We start from the raw sequence: 25,076 nt of genomic DNA, 5'->3' as shown, positions 1-25,076 counted from the left end.
GGAGAAAATATTTGCAAATGATGTGACTGACAAAGGTTTAATTTCCAGAATATATAAATAGCTCATACAATTTAAGAAAAAAAACAAAAAAACAAAAAAACAACCCAATCCAAAAATAGGCAGAAGACCTAAACAAGGAATTCTCAATGAAGACATACAAATGGCCAATAGAGACATGAAAAAATGCTCAGTATCGCTAATTATCAGAGAAATGCAAATCAAAACTACAATGAGGTATTCATCTCACACCAGTCAGAATGGCCATAATTCAAAAGTCCACAAATGACAAATGCTGGAGAGGCTGTGGACAAAAGGGAACCCTCCTACATTGCTGGTGGGAATGCAGTTTGGTGCAGCCACTCTGGAAAACAGTATGGAAATTCCTCAAAAGACTAGGAATAGACTTACCGTATGACCCAGTAATCCCACTCCTGGGCATATATCCAGAAGGAATCCTATTTCAAAAAGACACCTGCACCCCAACATTCATGGCAGCACTATTTACAATAGCCAAGACATGGAAACAACCTAAACATCCATCAACAGATGACTTGATAAAGAAGATGTGGTATATGTATACAATGGAATACTATTCAGCAATAAAAAATGACAACATAACGCCATTTGCAGCAACATGGATGTCCCTGGAGAATGTCACTCTAAGTGAAGTAAGCCAGAAAGAAAAAGAAAAATACCATATGAGATCGCTCATATGTGGAATCTAAAAAAAAAAAAAAGATACAAAACAGAAACAGACTCATAGACTCATAGACATAGAATACAAACTTGTGGTTGCCAAGGGGGCGGGGGGTGGGAAGGGATAGACTGGGAGTTCAAAATTTGTAGATACTGACAGGTATATGCAGAATAAATAAACAAAGATTATACTGTATAGCACAGGGAAATATATACAAGATCTTGTGGTAGCTCACAGTGAAAAAAATGTGACAATGAATATATGTATGTTCATGTATAACTGAAAAAGTGTGCTCTACACTAGAATTTGACACAACATTGTAAAATGACTATAACTCAATTAAAAAATGTTAAAAAAAAATTCCATGAATGATAAATGTTGGAGAGGATGTGGAGAAAAGGGAACCCTCTTACACTGTTGGTATAAGTTTGGTGAACCCATTATGGAAAACAGTATGGAGATTCCTCAAAAAACTAAAAGTAGACTTATCCTATGATCTAGCAATCCAACTCCTGGGCATGTATCTGGAGGGAATGCTAATTCAAAAAGATATATATACCCCAATGTTCATAGCAACACTATATATAATACCCAAGACATGGAAGCAACCTAAGTGTCCATTGACAGGTGATTGGATAAAGAAGTTGTGATATATTTATACAATGGAATGCTACTCAGCCATAAAAAAAGAATAAAATAATGCCATTTGCAGCAACATGGATGGACCTAGAGATCATCATTCTAAGCGAAGTAAGTCAGAAAGAGAAAGAAAAATCCCATATGATATTACTCATATGTGGAATCTAAAAAAAGAAAAAAAAGAGGACACTAATGAACTCATCTACAAAATAGAAACAGACTCGCAGACATAGTAAACAATCTTAAGGTTACTGGGGGAAAGGAAGTGGGAAGGGATAAATTTGGGAGTTTGAGATTTGCAAATGTTAGCCACTATATTAAAAATAGATTAGAAAGCAAATTTCTTCTGTATAGCACAGGGAAATATATTCAGTATCTTGTAATAACCTTTAATGAAAAAGAATATGAAAATGAATATATGTATGTATATGCATGACTGGACATTGTGCTGCACACCAGAAATTGACACATTGTAACTGACTATATTTCAATAACAATAATAATAAATAGAAGAAAAAAAGAGATGGGCACAAAGTACCACAACAGGCAACAGTTGACTTAAGAGAGGCACAGAACTTGGGTATGAAAGGGGATGCTGGGAAGCGTTACTCCCCAGAGATCCTGATATGATTCTGAGCAGCTCTTTCTAAGCTCCCATCGTTGGAGAGCCAGCCCACAGGTGTTGCTCCTGTCTTCTCTCCTCCTACACCTTTCCCAAGTGGCTGACAGGAAGAATCAACGATTTGGGTTAGACAGATCTGACTTGAGTTCAGACTCTGCCTCTCCCACTTCTGTGACCTCAGACTAATAACAAATTTGTCTCAGTCTCTGCTTCCTGATCTTAAAAGGAGCAGCTTGTATAGTTTACGTTTGTAGGGTGTCCAAAGTGATGCCTGGAACACATTAATTCTTTGGGAATCAGGGTTGGAAAATGCTCCCTTATTTGTCACATGACACATCTGTAGCATTCATTAATGAAGAAGACACAGAGATTCTGCAGTGAAATATGCCTATAAGTGATACTATGCATATTTTTACAGAGGAGGAAATTAAAGTGACCAGGAATCCTAGCTGGATTTTAAGTCCCAGTGACCCACATCCTACATGCATTTCAGAAGACACGTAGGACCTTGGAGTCAGTTCGTTCTCACTCCTCAATTCCTTCTCGCTCCCCGGGGTCATAACTTTGGCTTCCCGTTACGCCCGAATTAACACCTTTGAAGGTACCGATCAGAAAAGGTCTCCGACTGCACCATGTCAACCCCAGGCCTCCATAGTGTGAGAACAAGAAGCTGAACACCTTCACTGTGAGTAAGCACCGTATGTATGTCTGTATACACAATGTATATTATACATATACATATATATACAAACTTATTCCTTATAACAATTCATGAGTCTCTCCTCTCCTCTTTCTCTATTCAGATGATAAAACTGAGGACCAAGGAGGTGAAGTAACTTGCCAAAAGCCATCACTGGAACTGTGTCATCCACCCCAGCTTGGTCCTTTAGGGATTCTGCCCATGCTTAGGAACAATGGGGGAGCTGAGAGTGGGGTGGGGGGTAAGGGCCAGGCTACTGAATTCCATAGTATGGTGTCAGCGGGATGGTCAGATCTTCAACTCAGTTTGGGATTTGGTAGGCACGGAATTCTGCACCTAATTGCTCTCCATGAATCATCATTGTCAGGTTGTTTTGCTAAGCACATTTTGTGTTTAAGTACAGCAAAATCTTTCAGAGGTACAGGTGGTCATTATAATAAATCCTCTGATGAATAAGGGGCAGTGATCACAGGCCCTCATGAATAGAGGGGAATCCTTAGGCACTGAGCTAGCGTGGCTCCTAACAGGTTATGTCTGCTGGAGCTGTCCCTCCTCCCAGGCAAAAATTTCCAGAGCCTCACTATTGGACGAGAGGCTGTCTGGCAGAACGGTTCACAGGATAGGCTCTGGAGGCTGACTGCCTGGGTTCAAATCCCACTCCACCACTTCCCAACTCTGTGATTTTGAACAAATTATTAGTCTCTCTGTATGTCAGTTTCAGCCTCAGTGCATGGGGATAGTAAAAGTGACTCATCACTTGTTCTGAGATGTAAATGAGTTGGTACATATTAAAAATGGAGAATCATGCCTGAGAAATAGTAAATGTTTAACATTTAATGGCTATTATAACATACACACCTCCAGACTATAAGATAACCTCCGCGGATAGTGATTCCCCCAACTCCACACTCACTGTGTTCATTCTGTCCTTGGCAGATGTATTTAGCAGTAGAGCTGAGCTGTAATATCACCCTTGTCTCCCAGGCGTTGCCCACTCCCCGATGGCAATGTTTTTTATAACAAATTCATCAAAATTTAATAAGTTTTTAGCAATCAAATAAACTTAAACAAAAGTTTCGAGGTCAAGGCATACTGGAAATATTTACTTACACAGAGTTAAAACATATTCTTTTATTGCAGGACTTTTCAGAACCCTTAAGAGGCTAAATGTATTGTGACCTACAATTGTGAATGAGGGGGTGGGTTTGAGAGGGAAGAGTGCCATGTTCCCCAAATTTCCAAGCCCAGAGCCTTTCCTTCTACATGACCCCAGTTAACTACTTAAGGGACATTAATGTTCTACCAAACTGAGCCAGGTAACATTTCCTTTGGATTGCCTTAAAATGGTGTCTCTCAAAGTGTGGTGCGGTCTTTGTATTATTACCTGCTCATTAAAATGCAGTTTTCTGAATTTCACACAAGACCTGCAGGATCATACTCTGAAGGAAGGGCTGAAGATTCTGCATTTTAACAAGCTCCCCAGGCGCACATTAAATTTTGAGAACTGCAGCCTTGAAGAAAACACTTCCCTAATTTTGGAATTCTATACATTAGAAATCCTGAATACTAAATTTTCCTTAATAGGAAGGAAACTCATTGTGGGGGTGGGTACAGCTCAGTGCAGAGCACGTGCCTGGCATGCACAAGGTCCTGGGTTCAATCCTCAGCACCTCCATTCAAATAAATAAACCTGATTACCTTCCCCTTCACACATACAAAAAAAAATAATAATAAATAAGTAAGATAGGAAGGATACTTGTTAACTTCCCAGAAGCCCGTATTTTAATGATTAATGGGTACAGTGAGATAATGGTGAAGTTTGTTTAATTGCATAAACAGTAAAAGTTTTCCCTGTGCTAGGTATTGTGCCAAGGAGCAAGGGATACAGTGACAAATAGGACTCAGATCCTGCCTTCAAGGCATTTACAGTCTGTAATTAAGAAGGGACCGGGGATACAGCCTCTTGCCTGGCATCATCGTGGGGCCTTGCCTGCAGTCACCTTAGCAGTCAAGTTCACACGGGATCCAGGGGGCTCGTTCTAGGAATGAGAGTAGCGAGAGGAAGAATAAACTTCCCCCTTAACTGGCTCAGCCACGAATGAAGATTTTTTTTTTTTTGCTTTGTTTTTGATATCCCGAAAAAAAAAATGCAGTAGGAAACAGGACAAAGAAGGCAGATGAAGCAAAGGATGAGAGTGGGAAGTAAAGGGAGAGGAAACTTAATAGCTACATGAATAGGGGAAGGGAGAAAAAAAAACAAACCCACAACCCTGCTGACTCTGTTTGGTTTAAGGTGAGAAATAATAGGATTAGAATGTCAAATTGCTGAGTCCTGCAGACCTGAATCATAAACCTTTGAGCTGTTCAGCTTTTCCCCTCTGCAGTCACTAATTAAATATTGCCTTGAAAGACATAAAATAAAAACACAAAAACTTTTTTGGGGGGTCAAATAAAACACCTACCATGAGACTGTAACAGGGCTGGGTATCTGGCTGACCTGTTCAGGGAGTGAACGTGGACAGGATCTGCAGAAGGGACAGCAGGATAACAGAGGGCTTCCCTCTCTCAGACTTTTCATAATCATCCCTTATTGCATGTGCAACTCTTACAGCATTTGATTTTCACATGTAGTCTCTTTGTCCTAACTAGCAGTAGTTAAAAACACGTTGAAAAAATAAGGAATTTCCCTTTCAGTGTTATTTACACAGAGCTGTAAACCAGAGAATCCTGGTTTACAAGACATTATAGGTAGTATTTGAAGTCCAAAAAGCATGTGTCCATGTGTCCAACAGGAGAATTGAGCAGGCAAAGCTCAGGAATGGCCCCAAATCAGGGTGGCCCAACAACTCAGCATCCTTTGCATCATTTTCACCTTTTAACCAGATAAGATCTTTATAAACTGTTCGCTTTCTTGCACATAAAGCTTGCCATATTGGTAGGTTCCCAAGTCTATTCTCACTCATTTCCGGAAAACACGGTGTCTGTGTCCCAAGCTTGGTTGTTGGTGTCTTTATGATCAAGTCTCTGACTCCAGCATCTGAGGCCACAGTGAGTCCGTTTCCTGTTTTACTGTCCTCTCCTACATGGAGCAGGGCTGCCACTAAATAAGAATTGAACCGCCGAAAGCCCTAACGGAGACATCACTGGCCCTGTGTTCCTCTGTTGTTTGCCTGAGCAAAATCTAGCACGACTCTATATGCATACGGCATGTGTCAACTGTTTTAAAATTAGCCAATTTCCCTAAGTGTAAAAATGGATTTTTGTCATATCCCATGAACCATACATCACAGAAACAAAACCTGTTTTTGTTGTTTTCTTCTTTCCAAAATGCATTAAGTCTTTTAAAGTCACTGCCAAATCCATTTTACTCACTGCATTTTCGAGATACATTCAAAGAAACCAAGCAAAGGGGGAAAAAAAAACCTCATACAGTGCTGTCACTTGGAAAGAAATCTAGTTCATTACCAAACCAACCACACCTAGGAGGCCAGACTGCTACATCTGCTTTTAAGTAATAAACACATCACTGTCCTGTACTGAAAGTTTGGGATAGGTCAAAAATCATAAAAATTTAAAAAATAAGATGATAAAGAAAAAGAACTGTCACTTATGGAGCACTCTCATTACAGGAAGTGTTAATTTTGAATTATGTCTTTTCATGCTCAAAACTAGCCTGTGATCTGAGTACAGAATACATCCATTTTACAGATGTGGAAACTGAGGCTTACATAGTTAAATAATGTGGCAAGGTCATATAGCCAGCACAGGGCAGAGCTTGCCAATGACTTGTGCCCAAGTTAATCATCCCTGAGCCTGTGCTTTCAATGACTAGGTCATCTGATGTGTGAGCGAAAGAAAGCACATTAAACCCCTAGAGACATGATATTGAGACATCAGTAGGCACGTAGGTGAACTCTCACATTGCTGGTTTCTCTTCTTAATGAAGGTTTTGTGAGTACTGTCATGGGCTCAGTTGCCTTGGGTTCCTCTCAGTCAAATAAATCCACATTTAGCTTTGGAGGAGCAAGAGGAGGAGATGAGCTCATCTATGTTCTCCCACCACCAGCACAAGGCATTGTTTTTAAGGACTGTGGATAAGAGCAAGCCTTTGGGACATTTCGCTTGAGCCCCTGCATAAGGCTTCCAGACAGTGCTAAGATCAGAGTGATGCAACACAGGACTGACTAGGCAGCTGTCTGTATGGTCCTTTCTGAGGGGCCTACAGTTCCTCTCCAAAGGGAAAAAACGCTGTCTCCTACTTGGTTTAAAATTTGAATTTCTCTTTTGAAATGCTCAAGTGTTAACCGAGAGGGCAGCACATTAAATCATTATTAGTCATTAATGCTTCAGCACAAATTAGTTGATCAGGTTACTGAGAGGTGCGAAGGGCCCTGAGGAAAAGACATCATTTTGATGGAAGTGGTGGGGAGTTGCATGGATGGGGCAGGGAGGACAGAAGGATGGAAGGAGGACCAGGAGGACCACAGCATTGCTTCTAACACAGACACACACAGACACACACAGACACACACACACAGACAAAGACACACACACACACACACTTCCTCCGATGTCCCTATGGAGCTTGCCGGGACTGTCCTTACATGCAAGGGCTTTAAAAAAGGTTCCAGCCACTCCTCAGCGACCTCCAGGCAAGAACCTCCCCTGCGCCTCCTCGGCCAGGGGGCTTGTAACACAGCCTTCTGCCTCTAGGGGTCTCCACTGCCCCGAGGCTTCAGGAGGATGCTGACCTTGCTCCGTTATCCGGCAGGGCGCGAATCCCAAAGGGTGAAGATTGCAGAAAGGGAAAGAGGCGCGTGCGGGGAGCCCCGAGGATCCCATCACCCGCCAGACCACTGTTCATCCACCTCCCCTGCTCCCGCCTGACGGCGTACTTACAATACGCTAAATGGCTGATCGATGAGTGGAGGAGAGGCAGAAATTAACTGCCCCCCTACCCCGCCCCGCACTCCTTACTGAGTACTTAAGCGTTCGTATACCTCAAGGGGATTCCAAGGACTTCTCTCTGCAGCCCCACCCCGCGCTCTTCCAGGAAGCCCTGTCTCCAGGCTACTGCACTACACCTGAGCGGGAATCTCCCAGGACTCAGCAGGATGGATGCTCAAGATACCGCACAAGACCCCCAGAGTGATGGACAGCGCAGGGCCCCCCTCATCACCAAGGTCCCCCTTGCCACTGGGGCTGGACCCTGACGGCCAGATCCTCCCTGAGGTTGGAGCTGAGGAAGGGAAAAGAAAGTGAGGGAGGACGACAGCCTGGCTCCTGGGAGACCTGAGAGCCCTATGAAAGCAAGGTCATTGAGGGTTAGAGGGTCCAGAGTTTTTCCGTAAAATCTTACAAAAGAAGAATACTGGAAAAAGTAAGAAACTTTGAGAGAGGCACTATTCCTCGCGATCCACGCTTGAATAGGCTGCAGGGGTTGGTGGCAAGACTCCAGGTCTCTAGCTCATTCTATGATTGAGTTTCAATCCCACCTCCACTAGTCATTCTAGCTGTGAGATCCTGTGCAATTGACTTAACCCCTCTGCACTTAAATTTCCTCATCTTCAAAATGGGAATAACGGTATCAGCTTCACAGGGGGTTGTGAGAGCTGACTCAAAGATCGCATAGCTGGTCCGTACGTGCCGAGCCCTGTGTCTGCCACACAGCAGGCATTTGCTCATAGGCACTGAATTCCATGCATCTTCCATCACCGAGGACACGGAGAACAAGAGAGATATGTCCTAGGCTCCCTGAACTTCACAGGTGTGTCAGCACTGGCGAGAGTCTTACATTTTAAAATCAACTTTAGATATGTTGCCTGTTGTTTTAAATGAATTACAAGTCTTGGTTTTTGAAGGAATTCTGTAGTGCAGTAGTTTTCAATGTGTTTCTGAACAGCCTTTTGGTTCCAAGGAGATGCCTCAAGGACCACTTGCGAGTGAGGAAAGAGAAGTGACAGGTGGGGGGAGTTCCATGCCCTCAGGCCTGCTCCCATCAGCAAGGTCCACTTCTGTGTGCTTCATCTATTGGGGTTCTAGGTAAGGATTTATTTGATTAGCGTCTTCTACAGCTTTTTTTTTTTTTAAGGTTAAAACCACTGCTAAAATATCCTTGTGTAATTCAGGGAAACCTTTCCTCCAAGTCTAAGGACACTCAACCCTTATTTCATTTGTTTTGAAAGCCTGCTCTTTTAAAAATGAAACACACCTGTATTCAGAAACAGAGACACATAAATGTTTAGTCCACATGTCTTAAGTACCCAGTATGTGTAAGGCACTGCACTCAAAACTCTACAGCATTTTGAACAAGCATTAACCCTCTTGGCCTGCTCCAGAAATACCCTGAGGGTCTAACAATGCTTCCATCCCACACCTGATTTAGCTTAGATCTCGGAGCAGTTACCCTTACCTTGACAAAGGTGCCCTTTCCCCTGGATATGACCTGAGATGTGACTTAAGACAATGATCATATTGAAAAGCTGTGTCAAAGAGCATGAGCTTTGGGATCTGACAGACCTGAGTTCAAATCTTAGCTCTGCTGCTTCCAAGCTGTGTGACCTTGGGTTAGTTATTTAACCTCTCTGAACTTTAATTTCCTCATCCATAAACAGAAGATAATAACTGTTCTCAGAGGGTTGTTAGATGATTAAATGAGACAATGCCTGGAAAGCATGTCTCATGGTGTCAGGCATGTGGCAACCATGGCCGGGTAGCTCCTGAAGCACTGGCATCTAACAGCAAATACCCAAGCTACTACCTGACTCTCACTGACCACAGCTAAATGCCATCACTGTTCTCCAAGGAACTCCATGTCCCATGAGCTTTAATACTTGGGGACACACCCACAGCTGCTGCCATTTTCTGGGTGCCCATTGTGTGGAAGGTACTTTGCTTGTATTTTTCATTCACTGTCTGCTATCTTCATGATGTCTGTGCTTCATAACGTAAGGGGCTATCCTCTCCATTTTACTACATGCAGCTACTGAAGCTCAGAGAGGTTGTGGAACGCATCCAAGGTCACACAGCTAGTAAGTGACCAAAACTAGACTGACGCCCCAGTTTGTCTGACCCAGAAATCAGGGGCCTTTTCTCCCTGCCTTGCTGACTCTCAGAAGTTCCCTGCGTGGAAGGTGGAGGGCATGGTGCAGCGGCAAGAGCCCTGGGTTGGCTGTCGGCTCTTCTGGGCTTTGTTTTCCTCAAGTTCAGCCTGTCAATGGGAATGATACGTACTTCATAAGACTGTAATAAAAATTAAATGAGATAATATAACTAAAACAAGCTCAGTACAATTTTTATCATAAAATAGGCTTCAGATATATATTAAATTGATGTGAATTTGCCTCACCCAAGTTTCATCTGCTCTCCAAATCATTTAATTTTTAACTTTATTATGAGAAATATTCATAGAGAAGATACATACGTATGTATGTCTATATATGTGGTGGGTCATGTGTGTGAATATATATGCCTGCATGTATGTATATGTCTATACATATACATATATATGAGAAATAGAGGACAAGCCGCCATCCCAGTCAACTGTCAGCATCTCAGTAGCACCCTCCTCTGTATGCCCCTGCCAGATCAAATTCCCATTTCTCCCTCCAGTCCAATTCACTTCTCATCTTGTTAAAAAATCATTTTCTTTTCCCCTTTCACTCAAGCCTCTGTCTCCAGCCTGTTTGCTGTGCCTGTCACTTCACTTAGGTTCTGAGTGACGTCATTCACAGGAAAGAACTGAGATAAAGTGGTTCAGCAGCGCAGGGACCCACCTGCGCATGCGCGCGCGTGTGTGTGTGTGTCCACAGTGTCTGCCTTTGTGGTAAACCAGATGTCTCGCGAGCTAGGTCTTAACCCAAGAGAACAGAAGGGACAAGTAGACTGATGGGAGAGAGGTTTGTGAACATCAGGACAACCTGCTGCTCCCCAGGACATTCTCCCTCTCCCCTGGGACTGAGTCTGCTACCTTCAATGGTTAGGGGTGGTCATCATAGCAGCTAGAGTCTTGGTTACAGAGTCCACAGTCTCTCTTTTTTAGATGCCCAGATCCTACACCACTCTGGGACTTCCACCTTCCTCAACTGACAAGTCAGCTTCCAGTTAAATGTTCCCTTCTGGAAAAGACCTTCCCTGATCACTGCCTCAGTCCCTCTCCTACCATACTCTATTTTCATATTTTTCGTTCTCAGCACCTGAAATTCTCTCACTTACTTCTTTGTCTACATGTTCATTTTTCTGGACATCACAGTCATAAGCCATGTGGACTCAGGATCAAAACTGGGTTGGAATGCTAGCCACTCCACTTACGAGCTGTGTGACCTTGAACAAACTGTTTAACCTTGCTGGGTCTCCAATTTATCAGCTGTAAAATGGGAATACAGGATTTACTAAAATCAGAATTATATAAACAACAAGATCCTACTGTACAGCACAGGGAACTATATTCAATATCTTGTAATAACCTACAATGAAGGAGGATATGAAAAATAATGGATATGTATAACTGAATCACTATGCTGTACACCAGAAACTAACACAGCATTGCAAATCAACTCTACTTCAATTAAAAATTTTTTTAAATTAAAATTAAAAAGAGGGAATTATAGAATCATTAGGGGAAGGAAATGAATGCAAAGCCTTCAGCATGGCGCCTGACACATAAGGATTACTAAAGTGTTAGCATGATCAGCAATGTCAATAATCTTCATTATTACAATTTTCATCCTGTCCCCACTCTAGGATATAAGCATCCTGATAGCAGGGCTTTTATCCGTTGCTCACTGCAGAACCCACAACGCCTGCCCAAGATGAGTACCCGGTACATACTCATATTATACACAATAAATAGTTCCTGAGAAGTACATCTTAGAACCCCAGTCCCAGCCCGGCCCCTGAGTGCAGGAGAGGGCCAGATACACAAATCACTACCGCGCGGTGGGTGCAGTACAAAATGAGTTTGCGTGAGACGTGCAGGGGGTAGAGGGGGAGGCAATGGATTCCTTCCCAGAGTCTCAGAGAAGTCTTTGCAGAGGAGATAGTCTCTATAGAGCCCTGAAGTTCAGTAACCCTCAGGAAGCAGAGAACAGGACAAGGGAAGGTTCTCCAGGGAAACACCACAACACATCAGACAGCCTTGGAGTACTCAGGGGACCGCCCGTAGTTGCAGATAGCGGGAGTGAGGAGGGGAAGTGGAGAGATGCCTGGAGAGGCTGCTAGACAGGCCCGTGAAGGACCTCCTGTTTGTGATGCTAGGAAACTTGGGTTTCGTTCTGACCATAGTGAGGAGTCGCTGGAGAATCCCAATAATCAAAGTTACCATTTGGAAAGATCACCCTGGCTGCAAGGATGGGGGTGGGCTGGCTCACCCTCAAGGGAGGAGACAGGGGAACCAAGTCTTGGGGAAGTTCAGGTGAGAAGAGATGAGAACCTGACAAAGGAGAGCGGTGGAGGGAAGGAGGGTGGAGGAGGGAGCATGGCTTGAAGGAATCATCAGGAGGTTGATCTTGTCAATTCTTAGGGACTGATTGGCTGTGGGGGGCTGTGTGAGAGAAAGCAGAGCCCAGGACAACCCATATTTCTTAATGTTGCTGCTGGGGGACCAGTTGTCCCATTAACCAAAGTAGGGCATTTGGGCAGGAGGGAAGTCATCTTCTGTGTGAAATGGGTATATCATGAGCTCACCTTTGGACACCTGAACGGCGATCATCAAAGTGAAGACCTTCGGTAGGGAACGATGTTGACATTTGTTGAGCATCAATCATGTGCCTGGAATTGGGTTTGACTCCTTATATATTTGATCTTGTTTAATATTTAGAACACATTGAGAGGAGCAATTTTTTATGGATGATAAAACTGAGGCTCCGTGAGGTAATGAGCCTCACTTTATGTAGTGAACACTGAAGGACAGTAAGTAGACCAGTCTGATTAAGTGAGGTTGAATGAAGGGCACACAAAGAGAGAGATCAGATAATAAAGTAATAAAGGCAACTGGGGGCAGAGCATGGAAAAATTTGAATGGCGATATTAACCACCCCTCAGGGGTGTGGTGAAAATCAGATGAGGGGAAGCTTGTAAAGCACTTTGCAGACCACAGAATAGCTGAGCAAGCATGAGGAGTTTCCAGTTGTGGCCAAACCTTCTTGCAACAAATAACAAGATCATCGCAATGAGTGAACGGCAATGTTCCAATCTGAACTTAATGAATACAACTCAGTCATGATGCCTTCTCCCCATACTTCTTACTGATAGGTCCACAAAAGAATCTCTAACACCCAACAGTGACTTTTCTTTCTCACCACCACACCATCAACATGTCTGGTGCCAAGGAAAACTCTCCCAAGGAAAGATGATAACATGGTAGAGGTAAGAAGGGAGAAGGGGATCTGGAAATCAAACAGACCCTGCTGATCCCAATTGCTGTGTCCAGACCCTACAGGTAATTTATTCAGTTATTTCTACTGCCAGGCAGAAACTCAGAAATACTAGGGTAGAATTTCCAGGCCTCCTACCTGCTGATCGTTTGCATGAGACCCAGGAGCTGCCATGCTCCACAACAGCTTTGAGAGGGCTGAGTCTGAGCCGGTAAGGTCACCAGCCATCGAGTAGAAGGCAGTGTGAGCTATCTGTGCCCTCCCTAACTTTTGATCTCAGAAGTACATGCCTAGACACTTTCAGATCTGTTCACCATCCCTCCCGCCATGTTCTCTCTTTATGCTTCTGGCTCCTCTTGTTCCTTGCCTCTGCCCTTTCTCCAAACCACCTGTCACTCCTCTGCAGGGCTAGACCAGCACTGCCCAAAAGAAACAGAATGAGAGCCAGGTGTAGAATTTTAACTTTTCTAGCAGCCACATTAAAAAGTAAAATGAAATGGGTGAAACTAATCTTAATATATTTTATTGAACCCAAGGGACCCAGAATACTATCATTTTACTGTGTGATCAATATGGAAAGAAACAGTGATATTTTACATTCTTGTCCTTTAAGCTAAGTCTTCAAAGTTCACTGTGTATTTTTACACTTACAACACACATTCCGTGCGCTCAAGAGCCCCAAGTGGCCAGCGGCCACCGTGTGAGTAGCGCAGGGCGGGGCAGAGCTCAGTCCTGTGAGGTGGTAGACTGCCCACGCTTTGCTTTGTCCAGGATTCCAGACATAACGTGCTTTTCATGCGAGCTTCAGTGATAGGAAAGATGGAACTAGCAGTTGAGGATTCCATGCTGTAATGATGTTACTCAACTTCACTTCCATCTGCATCGCCAAGCAACAGTTTCAAGAGAGAACAGCCTGCACCCTAAATGGGCAGATGAGACCCATCCAGCCCAGCGCCCCGTCTGAACCATAACTGAGCAGCCTTTCTCTTCACTCCCAGACAGAAGAGGCTCTAGCCAACAATCACGACCCCACACCCATGGCCCTGGACAGCTACCTTAGTCCCCTACACATGGCAGTGGGTACTTGTGAATAATAAAGAAAAAAGGCTTCCATCCCAAAGACCAGCTTCAGGGTCATTTAACACGGAAAGCAAAGGTGACAACAAGGCCTAGGGGAGAATTTTGAAGAGAAAGTACAGCTCCCTCAGGACTTGTCCCCAAAGTGAACTCCTGGGGCTAAGCAACCAAGCAGACCAGGTTCTTGGGGATCTTCCTCTTGACCAGAGAGTCAATGATGGCATGACTTTAGGCAAGTCATTCCACTCTCTGTGTCTCATGGGAATTTTGTCCATGTTGGAATGGGGTCACCCAATCAACCAGTCACATGGAGAGTGAACAGATATCTCAAACCCAGTGAAGACCAATGAACACGGTTGGACCAGTTCTCTCACAGGACCTATGCTTTAGCTTGACCTTCTCTCTAGGAAACAAGTCTCCCTGCTGGAGCACATGTGTCTGGCTGAGCGGTCAGGGCCATCTCCTGGTGGTCTGGGATCCTTATCCCTTCCTGGGTGCTGCCCGGGCGGCCAGACCGCCTCTCCCCTCTGCTGCTCAGCTGAGCAGTCACAGGGCCTCGTGGCACCGCTGCGGGCGATACCGCACCCACCCCGCCTGCTTCTGTGGTCTGTTCCTTGGTGACTGCTACAGCGTATGTTTTATTAAAAGGGAAAAGGAGGGGAGATAAGAGGTTATGTACATGGGCATGCTCAAGAATCTTAAGACTGAAAATCTCCTCAGTGCTTAATGCCTGAGGGCTCTGGCATTTTGCCGGCTCCAAGTAAACCCCAATGGGGACATTTGGGTGGGGAAATAGGAAATGAAGGGAAATCAAGGTTCTCTCCTAGGAGTTTCTGATTCTAAAAAAAATACGGGAAGATTTGTTCATGTTCTCTTGAAATGTGCCTGCTTTCCCCCAATATCTTTCTCTAAAATTTGTGACATGCTGTTGAGAAGCTCCCTGACCCTGAGCACTATTTTTCCCCATAAACTATGGATTAGACTGGAGGGTGGGTGCAAGGCCAGGTGATTTGCAAGGCCTAATGAGATATCCAGCATTTCAGAGCCCTCTGCCTGGTCCGAGGACAGCTTCCTCTAGGCCAATAGACGCTTCAAATAATTAACCCAGGTGTATGCTGTTTCCAGGATCCAAGTTGAAAAGAGGCTGAGGGCACACCCCAGGGAAACAAGAAAGCCTCGAAGTTTCCAGCCTTCTCAGCTGTGCTGCAGTTAGCATCTCTGTCAACTGGAATCTTTTTCTCCATTTCTCCCTCTCCAACCGAATCCCACCCTGTCCCCCGTGGCAGAACTCAAATTCTCCCTCCTTGGAATATCAAGAGCTCTCATTATTCCAATAACCAATCAATTGCAGGTTAATTAGGTCAGCCCCGTGAATCTCTTCTACTGAATGGCTGTTGAGAATGCACATTGTCATTTACCCTTTTTCCAGAGGTAAGCCTATTTTCCTAACTAGAATGTAAGATAATTGAAGGCAAAGACAGAGTCTTTATAAGACTTTTATCCCTCGCAGCCCTCACGTCAGCACCAGAGGCGAAGCCCAAATCACTGCAATCTCCCATTCCAAAGTACAGAACAGCTGAATCAAATCAGAGTTACTAGGATTAACCATTCCTTAGAAGTCGGTAGAGTCTGGGGTTGGTTTAGGAGCAATAAGACCCGGACCCCACTCCATAGGTTCCCTTAAATGCTGTGAGACCCAGAGTAAAACAGTTCCTCTTTCCAAGGTCCTCTGCCCTCCCTTTTCCAAGAAGGAGGCTACCATCATTCTAGCTCGACTTCTTAGGGTAATCAGAGATAAATGAGACAATAAGGCGTAATTAGATAAGCTCCCTAAAATGGTCCCAGCCCTTTGGAAAAGTATGCCATTATAAAATGTATCCAAGGTCTTGTTATTTAAGAGAAAGAGTTGAATCGCCAAAAATAACCCGCACAGTGGGGGAAGCAGAACACTAACCAGGAAACCTCCACACTAAGCATCCCATAGTCAGCAGAAAGTGCCCACGCAGATATCTTGAGTCCCTCCAGATTAACTCTTGTTTGTGAGCTGGGGAGGGATTTTGGAGCACCGTCTCAGAGGGGATGGGTTTTTTGTGTGTGTGTAATGCTCCCCAGTGGCTAGCCTGTGTCTTGGGAAAGGGTATCAGAAGGAGCTGATGACGCAGGGATGTTCTTTGCCCTCTGGCCTTGCTCAGTAAACAACCTGTTAGGAGTTTCTGTTTGCAACCAGGAAGGAAAACTCAGAGGATGATCTCAAGGGCCAAAATGGAGAAGATGGTCCCCATCCATGAGCCCGGCCCAATGCTGGCAGAGTGGCACCCCGCCTCCCTCCCCAGCCCTTCCCTCCTTCCCTCCTCTCCTGTGGCCACACTGCAGCACACATCATTCCATTCTAGGAGACAAAACCAGCCCGATTTTGGGGTGAGGAGGGAGAAGCAAGAGTCAGGGATGCTTCTGTCTTCTCCATGGCTGCAGAACAGCTGTCAAACCCTTTGGAGCCAGGATGGGAGACCATGATCTAACATTTGCTTCCTTTTCCTCACACATCTCACAGTGTCCAGGCTCTGTACCCACTCAAACCGTATCCCGCCTCAAAGAAGCAAGGCATGCATCCTTCCCCAGAGTAGGCAGCAGCTATGATATTGATAAGATTTTAGGATCGTTGGTGGCAGCATTGCTTGGTCATGCCCCTAATGCTGCAAAGCAACTTATTCTGGTTGGGAGGGAACTCCGGAGGGCCCTGCCTTAAACAAATAACATGCACATAACTGGGTGAAGTCAGGAGGGAAAACACACAAACTCCAGCATCAATTTGCTGTTGCCTGATGTCATCAGACTGCCCCCCAGGGGATTTTGTAAAACACTCGAGCTGCTTGGTTAATACTGGCGTTGCATGTATTCTAGAGAGCATGGTCAGAAAGCGCGTCCCTTCAACACGCACATGTCTGGAGAAGGACAGAGGCTGAAATACTTGACTTACAAAATACCTTCTATCCTCCTGACTGGTCTCTGATGACAGATCACTGTCCCTGCTGGATAAGACTCAGATCACCCAGCTAGAAGCCTGGACTGTTATAACTGCTATCCTTCTTAACAAAACATTTGTCCCTGCTCAGGGCGCCCGGCTCCCAGAGCCGGGAAGAGCACACACACACAGTTCTTTACGGAGGGGTCTGTTCAATCATGTTACAGGACATTAGCTGGATTATTAGTTAATATTTGGCTCAGGTCTGTATACCCTGGATAAATATGTACCATGCAGAGGGACTGCTTGGTAAGGAGAAAACTCCTCTGGGCTAGAACAGCAGCTCCCAAGTTCATGTTCCTATGAGGAAGGAACACTCCAGGCATCTGGGGCCTTGGAATAGAGCTGCACATGCATGCTTCTCCTGTCGGCAGCCAGCTCCCTGCACACAGCTGTGAGCACAGACACACACGTACAAATACACACGAACCATAACCAGGACTAGACCGTGTACTCAAATGATCACAAAACCAGGGAGAGAAATCGAGATTGCCAGATAATCCCAGCACACCCCTCCTTCCAGGACAGCAATGTTCTCCCCAGTGTCTCCAGCACGCTGCCAGGCTCAACTCAATCAATGGGGTTTCCGCCACCACCCTGGGGAGACAATTTGCAACCTACAGGGTTCACTCATCAATTTTTTTTTTTTGGCTGCATGTACATGGGAGAAAGAGACAGGCCTCTACAGGCATGCCCCAGAGCCCCATGAACATGTGAATATAGCTCTACGAACATGTGAATATCTGCGAACTTGTGTACCATGTATCATGACCTCAGCTCTTTGGGGTCCATCCCAACCGTAGCAAACCGGGTACAGTTCAGTTCAGCATCTGCTGGGCAGGCAAAAGTCCTCGTCATCTTCTGCAATTATGCAGCCCAATTGGATTTTCTGAAGCTAATGGGAGTTGCACTAACTTTGAGGACTTAAACCAGGCAAAAGCAATGTAGGTCAGAGGCAGTGCCCAAGTCGTGTGACGGCCATGCAACACCAGGCGGCAATAACAGGACGATCTCCTGCCAAACCCCAAAGTCCACTGCTCAGCTTCACAAGACAGAAACTAAGAGAGGGGATCATTCCCTCTGCCTGCAACTGCCAGGCGCCAGGGCAAGAGGGCTGTTGGAGGGCAAAATGATCCCCTTGCCAAGGTACACACCAAAAAGACAACGAAAAGGGGATGGAAGAAAATCATCAAAATCCTGCACTGTTACCTTGAATCCTTGCGAGAGCTCTCCTTGCTGTATCAGCTGCTCCCCAAACCTTCACCGATTGGGAGGAGACTCCTAAAAGATTCCAGGTTTTTGTGCAACATCTCCAGTGGCTGCTTTCCAAAGTTTTTACTTCATGATTTCTTGTGGCTCCTTCTCATTTGGGGGAACGCGAATGGCTCCCCCTCGGCGTGTGAGAGGGAGCGGATGTCTCTTTTCAAATTCTCTTGCTCCCCGCTTTGCTGCTGCTGCCGCCGCCGCCGCCGCCGTCAGACCACTTGCCTGCTGCCTTCCAGCTGAGCAGCAAGGATTCCCGGCACCCACAGCATGTTTGAAGTGGGGTTTCGACGCCGGGCCGGGGCGCACGCGGGTGGAGAGGGAAGGAAAGTGCCAAACCCGACCCGGGGAGTCTCCTGTCCCTCCAACGATGAGAAACCCAAGATCTTGCCTTCCTTCCAACTCTAAAGAGACTCACCTGCCCTCTGTCTCTCTCCTGGAATCGCTGCTTTGCACATGGGCAGAGACAGCTCCTCTGGCTTCACCGCTCCCGCGGCTGCCTGCAGACCTGCCCGGGCGCTCGCCGCGCACGGCAGGTGCACATCCCTGGGCAAGTGCTAACGGGATCCTCCGAGCTCAGCGGAGGCGCTGCCCGAGGAGCCGCGAGCAGAGCAGCGTCCGAGGCGGGCGGATTCCATCCCAGGCTGCAGCCCGGCGCGTCCCCGCTCCGACTCCGTGCTGGTACCTAAGCAGTTTCACCTGCAGACTCAGGCTCCAGCTGAGTGTCTTAAGATAACAATGCTGCCCTGCCTGCCTCTCGCTTGCTTTCTTATGCACGTAGGTGGGCAGCCAATGGGACGCAGCGCCACACTCCCCGCGGGCGCCCATTGGTTGGGCGGCTTGGCAGGGGGCGGGCTCGGGGCCTCACCGGCTGTCTCCTTTGGTTAGCTGGCAGGCTGGGGTACCAGCTCTGTTAACCCTCCCAGCTTTGCAGCAGGGACTTTTTTGGTGTGGGAAAGGGAGCCTTGGGTAAATTCACGGCTGGGGAGTTGAAGAGTGGAAGAAGGCTGAGGAACAGGAAGAAGCTTGGGAGCTAATTACATTTTCTTCTAATCTTCTTGAGTTACAATAATCATTTGTCCCAGACCATTTTGTTTGTTTGCTTAACTAGAACTTGCAGAGATAGGGACCCATTTGAGCCATTTTCCTTCTAATTCGTGGTTTTATTCTGTTGTGCTGTGCATTTTAGCCTCTTGGTCTCGGTCCTGAATTATTTAATTAGAAATGAGCCCCCAAGTGAGAATACTTATCTCAAAGTGTATTTTCTCTGTCTCTCTCTCTCTCACACACACACCCAGAGATACGAGAGAGAGAGAGAGAGAGAGAGAGAGAGAGAGAGAGAGAGAGAGAGAGAGAGAGAGAGAGAGAGAGAGAGAGAGAGGCAAAAGATAGCAGGAACTCAGTGAGTAGAAAGGAACAGATTTAGAGACTCTGAACAGCTAAATCAAGAAACATTCTGTCCCCAGACCAAGATTGTGAAGACGGCAAAGAGAAGAACTTCAGGTTTCTGGGGAGAAATTAAGGGAAAAAATGTCCTGCTTTCAAAAAAGCCAATTGTTTTGCCTGTGGTGTTTCCCTTCTGTGTTTCCTTTCACTTTAGTGTGTCAGGAAGAAGGATTGTGACTCTCTACTTGGTTTTTAAAGGAAGACTAGAGAAATCAGAACAGAAACAGCCTTGTTTCTGTAAGGCAGGTGCTGTTGCTGAGCCTGCAAATTGAGAGGAGAGAGAAAGACAGACAGGGACAGGGTGGGAGGGGGAGAAAGAGTAAAAAAAAACGTTAACTTTGAAGCAAAGAGTGTAAAATATATTTTTAATGACCTAAGGAGGATGCAAAACTGAATTATGTCCAGCTAACTAGCAGACTACACTAAATTTTGGCAGAGCATAGGAGAGTAGTAGTTGAAGGAAAACAAAAAATCCAATTCAACAGAATTGCTGGGAGGTGGAGCTGGCAAAGGAATGTGAGGGGTTCACACTAACTTGTGTGACAGGGAAAATATGGAGAGGATAACACAGAGTCAGAAAGAGAGAGAACTGTTTCAATTGTTTTTTTTTTTCTAAAAATGTCTCTAAGAGAGACATTAAAGATTATTTTTGTTAAGAACTAGAATGCAGAGGTTTAATGAATGACAAAGTTGTATATGTCAGGATTATCTACAAAGCATCAGGGCGCCAGGTGTTCTAAACGAATGGGGAAAATTAGAAACATCTCTCATTTACACACTCTTAGCCCCACCCATTTCTTTCTCTTTCTCTGTCTTCCTGCCTCTATCTTATATAGGTGTGACCTTCCCTCTCTGTTCTGTAGGTATCTGCCTAAGCTATCAAACATGTCAGAGAACAGTCCAGAGAATAAAATATCTAAGTGAACCAGCGAAAGCCTACATCTGTTGCTGTCCAACTGCTGCATTATTTGTTCCTGTGCTTCCCAGAGACAGAGACCCCCTGAATTTTGTCCCAGGTGACAAGACACTGAATGTTGAGACTCTTGTGAAATAGTAGAAAGGAGTGCGCAAATGAAAGGAGTAGTTGAACAAATGATTGCCAATCTCCACAGAAAGTTAAAATTTCCAAGACCTCTAAAGGAGAAGGAAAGAAGATATAAAGTTGGGAGACAGGAAAACAATTTGAAAAAAGAAAAGCTTACCTCTAATTTCTTCTCCTATGGAGTCCTAAGCCATGTAAAAAACAATCTAACAAGGTATAATAGACATTACAAAATTCTGCAAGTGTACAGTTTGATAAACTTTTGCTTATATAATGCATCCATATGATCACTACCCACAGCATTGCCAGGAAGCTCCTCCTGTATTCCTGGTCAAAACTCCCCTCCTCCCAGAGATAACCACTATTCTGACTTCCAGCATCAAAGATTGTTACATGGTCTTGAATTTCATAGATATAGAATCTTAGCACATACACTCTTCTGTGTCTGGTTTCATTCACTTATTATGTCTGAGAGATTCATCCATGTGTTTGCTTATTTTTCATTGCTGTGTAGTGTTCCATTGAATGACTATATGCAACTTATCCATTTTCCTATTGAGGCATATTTAGGTTGTTTCCATTTTTATCCATTATGAGTAAAGTTGCTATGAATGTTCTATACATTCTTTTGGTGGACATATGCCATGATTTATCCTGGGTATATGCCAAAGAATGTAAATCACTTAATTTGCTTTTTGCTACTACATGGGGAAAAAAAAAACTCATGAAAAAAATTCTTAAGCCTATTTTCTTTCTGAAATAATTGAAAAGTGGGTAATAGCAAAAGCTATTACTACTGAGTGCCAATTAAATGCCTAAAATGTTAGCTCCTTTACATATATAATCTCATTTCCTTCTCACACCTACTCTAAAAAGTATGTATTATTGTTTCCATTTTGCTAATAAAAATGTTGACTGTAAGACACTGTATTTGGAAATGGCCCTTGGCCACCTAAGGTTGTGTGTGTGTGTGTGTGTGTGTCAGGGCTCTGTGAGAGGAGATAAGGGAGAAGGGAGGGATGGAAGATCTCACTATATAAATTAAGACTGAGATTTGGCTGTAGAGATGGGACAACCTGGAGAAAACTGAGTGGAGTGTTTCAGGCAGACAGAATGGCAAAGGAGGAGTGAAATTGAAGAATGGGCTTAAATTTGATTGGGATGTGTATGGGTGTTTTGAGACCAGGGGGGATAACATAGTAAGCAATACACCTAAAAATATAAATAGTATGAAATTTGAAAGAGTTTTTGAACTTCCAAACCATGGCGTTTGAATTTTATCCTGTAAAGAAAGAAAAACTTTAGAATGGCAGGTGGAAAGCAAGATTTCATGAAGATCAATCTGGTAGCCATCTAAAGAATAGGTTAATAGCAGGGAAAACATTCAAAAGCTATTATAAGAGTCAAGGAGTGAGGTCATTGGTGCTAGAAGAAAGCAAGCTGGACCTCAGGAGAAAAGTCAGGAATAGAGATAACAGAACCTCCTATTTTGTAGTGTCTTAGCGAATATAAGTACTTGCATTTATGTCATCTGTGGTCAGGGGAATAGACAGAGATCACTGATCCCATATTATTGAGGGGGACAATGAAGACAAGAACGGTCCAGGCTCACCTCCAAATAAGCAAATTATGGAGTTGAGACTCAGCTCCAAGTCTATTGTTTCACTCCGTCATGTTGCCTATACACAAAGGTAATTATTTAGATGCATACAAATTTCCCCCAGTCCCATTTAAATGTTAAACATCATACAGAACAGACGGTCTGGTTTCTGTGAACTTCAGCCTCTCCCCCATCTCTAGGTATTTAATTCCCTAGGACGAGGCCATGTGACAGTGTATGCATGTTTACGGGAATCCAGTGCCCTGGCAGTATGCTCTCTCTGTCTACTTGCATAATCCTCTTGCTCAACCCTCCAAAGAGAAAGAGGTCTATAAAGCTTGAGACACCAACCTCTAGCTCTGTCCAACTCAATATGCATTTTTAAATGGCCATTTGATCCAGGCCCTCTTTTTTCTTATATCTTATATTCTTATATCTGTGAATAAGAAAGCATGTATAAATGTAAGCATGTAAAAATGACTGTAGATAGGCAAAGTAAAATAGATATTGACTTATCAGAAAATCAACACCAATTGATTCACTTGGGTTTTCTAAAATAACTCAAGACACTTTAGAAAATGAGGAAGAATGATTTCAAAACAACTGTAGATTATATGTTACTCAAAAGCAGGAAGAATCTTTTTCCTAGACTCTGCCCAGGCCTAGTCTAGCGCACAGCATATGGTAGGTATGCAAATGTTTACTGAATGAATTACTGGGAGCCATTAAGTCCAATAATTACCCATGGTTGCACCTAGACGTCCCATAGCTGTGCAGTGGAAAGAGCCCAAGGCAAAGAAATCTCGTTTGTGGTCTTAGCTCCCCAAACCCTTCTTGGCAGATCCATCTTGGGTAAACCACCTCACTATTTCACTGTCCTCAACTTCCTCATCTTTTAAATGAGAGACTGGTAATAGATGATCTGTTAGTTTTATGCCATTTCTCACGTTCTAAGACTAAGTGTATTTTCTTGGCATGTACTCTAATTTTTCAACAGGTAACCTTGTATAACTAAGTAAATACTGCTTTTTCAGCTAGAGAGAGTAGGCAAAAAAGGTATCGTGGGGGCTTCCTCTCCCTCAGCATCTCCTAGAGGGGCAATGAAGATGAAGGGGAGTTGCAGAAAGGTCATTAGCTCAGAAAACTTTCTTGCATCAGTTTGCAATGCTACATGGTAATACAACCCTGGGTTAGTTCTCAGGTACGTCAAATTCAGAAACTCAACTTGTCATAAAGTATTTTTGTTCTTTTTTTGTGGTAAACAGGTCTTTCTCCCCTCAAATATGACCTTAATTCATTATGGTTCATTTCCTCTATTCCCATTCATTGACTAGAGTAACCTTGTGAAATATATGGCAAAGTTTTATTTATTTTTTCCTTTTAAAGGACATAACATTCACAGATGTCAATAAGTAGGCACCAGGTAGAGAGAGAATGTAATTGTTTCTAAACTAGGGGGTCCTCTTTGAAAAGGGTGGTGCATTAAATTCCTAGAGAATAGGAACTATTTAAAACACAGTCTTACAGCACCTAGTATTTAAGTCAGCACTGAATAAATGATGCTGGAGGGACAACTCTGGAAACAAGTTATCAGTTATCATGTGAGAGAAAGTTCAGTTAATCATCAGATTCCAGCACACACAAGCATCACTTTTCTACCACAGTTTATTACATATTGTCATCATTTTTGGAAGCTGACACTGTCTGGTACTAATGGAAACAAAACTTATATGGGTTTTTGTTGTTAATGTTGTGGTGGTGGTTGTTGCTGTCTACATGTCCTACTCTTGTCTGGGCTGGGATAGACTTGGCACGAGCCCAAGAATATTCTTCTATTCCTTTTCCATTTGTTAAGCGTGCTTAGAAACTTTGTTTTTCTCACATTTTCTTCCAGCTCTATTCTGTTCACTGGATTTCCTAAAACTAAAAGATCCAACATTTCCTTGAGCTAGCTCTACTTTTTCTATCAAATATAGCATTCCCCAAATTATCTTTATATTGGTTACTACAGATAACATTTGTAACAGAAATGAAACGGAAGAGGCAGAGAGAGATTGCAGATATGAGTTCTGCTCTCCTGCTTCACTGTATTCAGTACACTGGCTTTGTTGTTTATTTTCATGCCAAATATTTCCTTTAAATATTTCTGCAAACTTAGTGCTGAGTAAGAATACACACGTGCATTTATTCCAACACATGTTTATCCAAAATTTAAATCCAACTCGTGGGTAAAAAAAATACAAGAAATGGGACCACCTACATCTACAAAATAACTGGGGGCCTATTTGCATCTAGAGACACCCCCTTCCCCCGCCCCCCTGCTCTGAGGAAGCACCTTTTAAGGTGTGTGCATTGTGTGCCCTTTCCAAGCCATCTGTAAGATGAAGCGAGAGGGAAGATTTCGCATTGCAAAAAAACTGTTAAAAAAAAAAATGCTGTGCAGGTAGTTAATAGCCAAGAGCGTGCTCCTGCAAGGGGATGCAAAGGAGGAGAAAGGCGGCAGCCTGCTGGGGGCTGACCTGATTCCCTAGAATCCTCAGCTCCCTTCCTCTTTCCTCCGACGTCCTTCCTTCTCCTTTTCTCCCCTTCTCCCCC

General features: G+C 44.2%; 1 protein-coding gene across 2 annotated transcripts in view; it reads right to left on the bottom strand.

Moving 5' to 3' along the window:
• The window catches only part of BRINP2 (BMP/retinoic acid inducible neural specific 2), a 107,662-nt gene extending 88,289 nt beyond the window's left edge, over positions 1-19,373 (bottom strand). The window contains exon 1 of one of the 2 annotated variants that reach the window (XM_074349834.1): positions 18,812-19,373. The gene's annotated coding sequence lies outside the window, so the exon portion shown is untranslated. Of the gene's footprint in view, positions 1-18,339 lie in introns of both variants that reach the window. The other variant, XM_074349833.1, reaches the window with a different exon arrangement.
• Positions 19,374-25,076: the final 5,703 nt, after the last annotated feature.

This window comes from Camelus bactrianus, chromosome 21, assembly GCF_048773025.1.
Source record: "Camelus bactrianus isolate YW-2024 breed Bactrian camel chromosome 21, ASM4877302v1, whole genome shotgun sequence".
Lineage (NCBI taxonomy): Eukaryota > Metazoa > Chordata > Mammalia > Artiodactyla > Camelidae > Camelus > Camelus bactrianus.
Note: the sequence above shows the minus strand (reverse complement) of the source record. Positions and strands in the feature narration are given on the sequence as shown.